Source organism: Berghia stephanieae, chromosome 1 (genome assembly GCF_034508935.2).
Source record: "Berghia stephanieae isolate SIO BIC M18660-M18661 chromosome 1, UCSD_Bste_1.3, whole genome shotgun sequence".
NCBI lineage: Eukaryota > Metazoa > Mollusca > Gastropoda > Nudibranchia > Aeolidiidae > Berghia > Berghia stephanieae.
In genome coordinates this window covers 80,917,379-80,924,878 of record NC_088360.1, presented here as the reverse complement: position 1 = coordinate 80,924,878, position 7,500 = coordinate 80,917,379, and the positions used below count along the sequence as shown (strand labels likewise).

At 34.8% G+C, this 7,500-nt stretch overlaps 1 protein-coding gene across 1 annotated transcript in view; it reads right to left on the bottom strand.

Moving 5' to 3' along the window:
• Positions 1 to 7,500, bottom strand: part of LOC144958671 (angiotensin-converting enzyme-like) — an 80,055-nt gene that overhangs the window by 66,969 nt on the left and 5,586 nt on the right. The gene's annotated exons all lie outside the window — the stretch shown is intronic.

The window sequence follows — 7,500 nt, the reverse complement described above, 5'->3', positions numbered from 1 at the left end:
GGAATTCATCAACAATACTTTTAATTACCAAATGCCGTGCAGTTTGAAATTGGAGTATTTGGTGTTTCCGAAAAATGTTTATAGTGACATGAATCAATGTCTTTGTTGTCAGTTGTCAATATTAAAAGGGGTTCACTCATTGTAGAATTTAACATATTATTTCCTTACAACTATGCAGCCTGTCAAAAAAAATTCATGCGCTGTTGACATTTAAAGTCAAAGGAAAAATTCTCTGGGTTTGTTTTTTTGTTACGTGCATGGAAACACTTACTAAACAAGTGAAAAATATCGGAAGAACTTCAACTGTCATAACAAGAAAAAATTTTACACAATCTCGAAGATGGCAGAAATTTATTATAACGTATATTATGTTGACCGTCAACAAGCGTTAAATTTCTAATACCTCGCTTCATTGTTATTGTCAACCTTGTTGAGCACTCTTCGCTTTTAGCTTGTATTATGTATGTATATATATATATATATATATATATATAATATATATATATATATATATACGAGTATATATATATATATATATATATATATATATATATATATATATATATTGACGTCACTGAGGTCTTTGTTATTGTTTTTCGCCTTCGACGTTTATGAGTAATTCTCACTAAACTTTATTAAACGACCAAGTGTTGGTCCGTTAAATTTCTGGATGGAAATGTTGTGAGTTTCTTAGCCAAGCGCGCGCATACACAAACACACACACACACACACACACACACTATATATATATATATATATATATATATATATATATATGTGTGTGTGTGTATATATAAACATTTCAAGAATAATAATTATGAATTATTTAACTTCTACAACATTGTTTCAAGCATTAGCTCTAATCAGGAAGTGGAAACGAAAGTAGATTGTTGTGTTTTTTCGTATTTTTCTAGCTTCCCTGTTTATGGATGTTCGTAATTACATAACAGGTGTTTGTTTCTATGTCTGCATGAAGATGTTAGTTCGCTTCTTCTGTTGAGTGTTGTCATGTTCGGTTTTGTGGTGATGAAGAATTTTTCTTCTAAGCAGAGGTTGCAAATCTTAGAAGAGGGGGAGTAAAACTATGCTCTGGAGATGATTTTCTATGTGATGCTGTGTTGTATGTTTTTTTTCTTCGAGGTTCCAAATGTGTTCGCTTAGTGCAGTAGAATGTCGTTTGTGTATGTTTCTGAAGGAAGATTTATGCAGGTTGTATCTGGTTTTGAATGAACACTCATTGAGGCCAATGTATGTTTCTTGTTTGGGTGTGTCTGGTCGTGTAACTGTGGCTTGATAAATAACGTTTTGAGACAGGCAATTAATTGCCGTTTACTGGGCATGTTGCCTGGGTCCTGCAGTTGCATAACTTCAGGGCTACAATTAAGTTTATAGTATCACACCTTCCTCTCAGCACACCACGCGGGTCGTGTGCTGAACTATTGTAAGTCTATGGCGTTCGTTTCATTCAAATTCCATTCAACCCGGAGCGAACACTAAATTCTGTTTATGAGACAGTTTCTTTGTTTTGTTATGCTGGACGAAGAGTTTATATTCGAATTGTTCAACTTTTTGTATCGTTTCTTCCCTAAGCATTTTGATTAGTCCTGCCTTGAGACAGTCATTTAGCCATACCACCATGCTGATAAATGTTCTTGAAGGTAGTTAATTCTAAACATACGCATGCGTGTCAAACAATCTGGTGACAGGATACACCCGAGTTTCGGGTGTCGAATGACATTTCGTTTATGTTATTTATTCAATTTGTCAATTTTAGTAGCATTTAAAAAGGCAGGTGTTGGGTGTCAACTCTGTGAAAGTGATATACATGTATGGCTAGCACTATTCAGTATCTGATACTGAATAGTGGTTTTGCACTATTCAGTATCTGATACTGAATAGTGGTTTTGCACTATTCAGTATCAGATACTGAATAGCGGTTTTGCACTATTCAGTATCTGACACTGAATAGTGGTTTTGCACTATAATACGGTGTTTTTTTTTTCCGTAACCTGACAAAGTTATGGGAAGAATGCAGCTGTGGGAGTGAATATGGGACTCAGAGAAGTGTACACCAGTGGGGAGTGAACCTGGGACTGGGTTTCGTAATAAAAAGCAATTACTTTTTTACGAAACCCGACGACACCTGGCAATATCCGACAAAGTTATGGGAGGTAGGCAGCAGCGTGTGTGTGTGTGTGGTGTGCGTGTGTGTGTAGGGGGGGGGGAGGAGGGATGAACCTGAGATTCAGGGAAGTGTACACCAGTGGGGAGTGAACCTGAGACTAAGGGAAGTGTACACCAGTGGGGAGTGAACCTGAGACTATGGTTTTCGACGGATTTCAGCGAGTTTCACATAAAAGCAATTATTTTTTTACGAAACCCGGCAATATCCTACAGATTTTGAAAGTAGGCAACAATGGGGAGTGAACCTGAGATTCATGGAAGTATACACCACTGGGCAGTGAACCTGAGACTCTTGTTTTCTGCGGATTTCAGCGAGTTTCACATAAAAGCAATTACTTTTTTACGAAACCTGACGAAACCTGGCAATATCCGACAAAGTTATTGAAGTAGGCAACAGTGGGGGGTGAACCTGAGATTCATGGAAATAATATACACCAGTGCGGAGTGAACCTGAGACTCTGGTTTTCGTCGGGATGCAGCGAGTTTCATATAAAAGCAATTGCTATTTTACGAAACCCGGCAATATCCGACAAAGTTGTTGGAAGTAGACAACAGTGGGGAGTGAACCTGAGATTCATGGAAGTGTACACCAGTGGGGAGTGAACCTGAGACTCTGGTTTTCGGTGGATTTCAGCGAGTTTCACATAAAAGCAATTACTTTTTTACGAAACCCGACGAAAACCTGGCAATATCCGAGAAAGTTATGGGAAGTAGGCAACAGTGGGGAGTGAACCTGAGACTCAGGGAAGTGTACACCAGTAGGGAGTGAACCTGAGACTCTGGTTTTCGGCGGGTTTCAGCGAGTTTCACATAAAAGCAATTACTTTTTTACAAAACCCGACTAAACCTGGCAATATCCGACAAAGTTATTGAAGTAGGCAACAGTGGGAGTGATCCTGAGAATCAGGGAAGTGTACACTTGTGGGAATTGAATCTGGGACTCTGGATTTTGTAAAAAAGCAATACCAAGGGGGAGGGAATTACTTTTTTACGAAACCCGCCAAAAGCCGACAAAGTTATGGGAAGCAGGCAGCAGTGGGAGTGAATCTAGGATTTGGACACCGATGAGGATTGAACCCGGGACTGCGAGAGGCTGATATCAGTGGACCGTGAGCTCAGAATGTACTTTTATTTCGAAACCTACCGAAATTGTCAAAAGTTATGGGAAGTGGGCACCATTGGGCAATGAACCGGGACTCAGGGAAGTGCACACCGGTTGGGAGTGAACCTGGGACTGTGAAAAGAGGAAATCAGTGGAAATGAACCTGGGACTATGGAAGATGGATACCAGTGGGAAATGAAGCCGAACTATGGGAGTTGGGTACCAGACGAGAATGAAGCAATTACTTTTTTACGAAACCCGCCAAAACCCGCCGAAAAACCATAGTCTCGGGTTCACTCCCCCACTGTTACTTTCTTTCCATAACTTTGTCGGATATTGGCGGGTTTCGTAAAAAAGTAATTGCTTTTTTTAAAAACGAAACCCAGTCCCAGGTTCACTCCCCAATGGTGTACACTTCCCTGAGTCCCAGGTTCACTCCCCACTGCTGCCTACTTCCCATAACTTTGTCGGGTTTCGGCGTGTTTTGGCAGGTTTCGTAAAAAAAGAAACATCCATAAAAATACCACGTGTATTCAGTAAATAGATGTCAATTGTAGTCTAATATTCAGTATCTATTTAAATTATTATTATTATTATTATTTTTATTATTTATTATTAATTATTATTATTATTATTATTATTATTATTATTATTATTATTATTATTATTATTATATTATTATTATTACTTATTATTATTATCATTATCATTATTATTAATATTATTATTATTATTATTATTATTATTATTATTATTATTATTATATTATTATTATTATTATTATTATTATAATATAATTATTATATTATTATTATTATTATTATTATTATTATTATTTTATTATTATTATTATTATTATTATTATTATTGTCATGTAAATTTCAATATAATACGGCAAGTAATTCTCGGAAGTACATCGCTCAATTAAAAATGAATTTATAATGAATCGGGTTTGTCTTAGATGACAAAACAAACAAACAAACAACAACAACAAGGAGGACAACAACAACAGAAAAAAGCAAGATTTTAAAAAGTAATAAACAATAGAAAGCACAATAATGAAAAACAACAACGCGATGATAACACATAAAAGATATTCGTAATAAATCGATAACTGATTAAATTACTCCAACTACTTGATTAAAAAAAAAATCATAACCATAATTATAATAATGACGGTGATGACGATTACAACAACAACTATAATAATAATAGTAAGTGAGTAAGTAAGTAATAATAATAATAATAATAATAATAATAATAATAATAATAATAATAATAATAATAATAATAATAATAATAATAATAATAATAAATAATAATAATAATAATAATAATAATAATAATAATAATAATAATAAAAGAACAATAATATATTATCAACATTAAAGTATATTTCAAGCAAATAAAATTATTAAAACAAAAGTTTAAAAAATATAAATAGACAGAAGGTATTTTTAAAAAATATTGGGGAAAAAAAATAAAAAAGTTAACCTTACCGGGATTTGAACTCTCGAACCTTAAGCTCAGAGTCAAACAGCTTATATCCACCATGCCATGGTGTCACTGAACTTTTAGAGACATTTAATCATGTCTATTCAGACATTAAAAAATGTATTTGACTGCCTCTCTTATTTTGAACTATGTTAATTGCACGATAGCAGAAATTTAAAAATTTCGATCAAAATATTTTTACAACTTTGAATCGGGCTGTCAGTTACTGCACGTGTTCAATCTGGAAGTAGGTCAGCAGTTCAACCGAGATTGTCGCACTTTTCACTCTCTCTATAAAAAAGAGTTCCTTATGGATACTGAATAGTGGCAAAGCACTATTCAGTATCTGATACTGAATAACCACTTCCTACATGTATATACGAAGTGACTAGATGTTGTTCTAATCGAGCGACGTAACGCAATACTATATATCGCTCTGGTAGAGCGACAGCTAACAATACACTAAATTTAGCTCCAGCATTTTGTGCATCGCACAAATAGAGTCAGTAAAATTATAAAAAAGAAAACATCTTTAAAGCTTTTTTTTTCTGATGATTTACACTAAAAATAACAAAACAGAAGTGGAATAATTCATATTTTTTTATAATTTATTCTAAGTAGACATGATAATATCTCCACAAGTTGGGTGGATCTGTAGCGTGGTGGTTAAGCTGTTTCACTCTTGATTGGAAGATCCTGGGACAACTTTATTTTTCATTATTAATTCCTTTCTTTTACTTCTATTTATCTGTTTCCTTGCTGGTATTATTTTTTTAAGACTTCTTTTTTTCAATGCTTTTTTCAGTTGATTTGTTTATTTATCTTCTTCGTATTGTTTTTCTGTAATTTTCTTCTTTTTTCTTTCATTAATTTGTCATTATTGTTGTCATCAGTACGCTTTTACTATGTTTTATCATTATTATGCTACAATAGTTAACAAAGTAAATGTGATCAGTGCGAAATTTTCTGAGTGATACCTAGCGCGACCTAGCAGGTAAAACTAGATATCGCTCTAACAGAGCAACACATTAAAGTAACAATAACGCATGGTAACAGTATGCTGATAAAAACGATAATTACTATGAAAAGAAGCCAATAAAATAATAAGAAGAAGAACAAGCTGTTAAAAATACATGAAATTTAAAAGAAGTAAGATTAGGCTGCATCTAGAAGTGAAAAAAAAATAATATTGAAAAAAAATTGTCTCGGTTGGGATTGAAGTGAAGATTAAATCGGAATCGTGTCAATTTAGAAGAAATTATGAATTATATATGCCACTTTTATTTTAAATGTAGATTGCACATTAGCATTATATAAAAATAAATACAACAAATCCAATGTGGCAAACTGGTGCTAGTCAAAACAGCTGTAAAATTACTCAGCTCAGCAGGGACTACTATTTTACAGAAGTACCTTCCTTTTTGTAGCTTTAGTGACTTTATTTTTGAGATTACCAACATGCTGGAGCGATATCTAGTGCTAGTTAGGTGTTACTATATTAGAGCGATATCTTGTCACTTCGCACTTCTGAAGAAAAACCTTGATTGATTTGTAAATTTCCTTATAAGACCATTGTTTTGGTTCTCCACATCAATTGTCATTAAGTATTGAAATGTACTGCAGAGCAGTACTAGGGTTGTTTTTTTTTTCTTTTGTGAAGGTTCGATGGTTTGTTGGTTAAATACACTAGGTTTTCTTTTCTTTTATTTTAGCGTTAGTTGAAGGAATACTTGGGTTACTTCCCTTAGCTCAAGAAGGCATCCCCTATTTACAACTACACTACACTACTTACTACGACTGCAACTACCCCAGACTGCCCCAGTAATAGACTACTTCTTCCGCTCCTTCACTATTAAACTGACTGACTCGGGCAACTAACTGACCATTACTCTCTCTACTCGTCTTCTCTCTCTTCTTCCTCTCTATCTCTACTGCCTCCCTACTCTCTCTCTCTATTACTACTATCTATCTATCTATCATATCTATCTACTCAATCTACTCTTCTCTCTCTCTCTCTCTCTCTCTCTCTCTCTCTCTCTCTCTCTCTCTCTCTCTCTCTCTATCTATCTATCTATCTATCTATCTATCTCTCTCTCTCAATCTCTCTCTCTTCTCTCTCTCTCTCTCTCTCTCTCTCTCTCTCTCTCTCTCTCTCTCTCTCTCTCTCTTCTTTTGTGAAGGTTCGATGGTTTGTTGGTTAAATACACTAGGTTTTCTTTTCTTTTATTTTAGCGTTAGTTGAAGGAATACTTGGGTTACTTCCCTTAGCTCAAGAAGGCATCCCCTATTTTACAACTACACTACACTACTTACTACGACTGCAACTACCCCAGACTTCCCCAGTAATAGACTACTTCTTCCGCTCCTTCACTCTTAAACTGACTGACTCGGGCAACTAACTGACCATTACTCTCTCTCTCTCTCTCTCTCTCTCTCTCTCTCTCTCTCTCTCTCTCTCTCTCTCTCTCTCTCTCTCTCTCTCTCTCTCTCTCTCTCTCTCTCTCACTCTCTCTCTTATATATTAAATCGTGTTGGATATAAATATGGTACGAATAGTGGTAAATTGTGGTAACATTGTGGTAAATATTAAAATTATATATATATATATATATATATATATATATATATATATATATATATCTCCCACTCTCTCTCCCACTCTGTGTGTGCGTGCGTGTCTGTCTCTCTCTCTCTCTCTCTCTCTCTCTCTCTCCCTATCT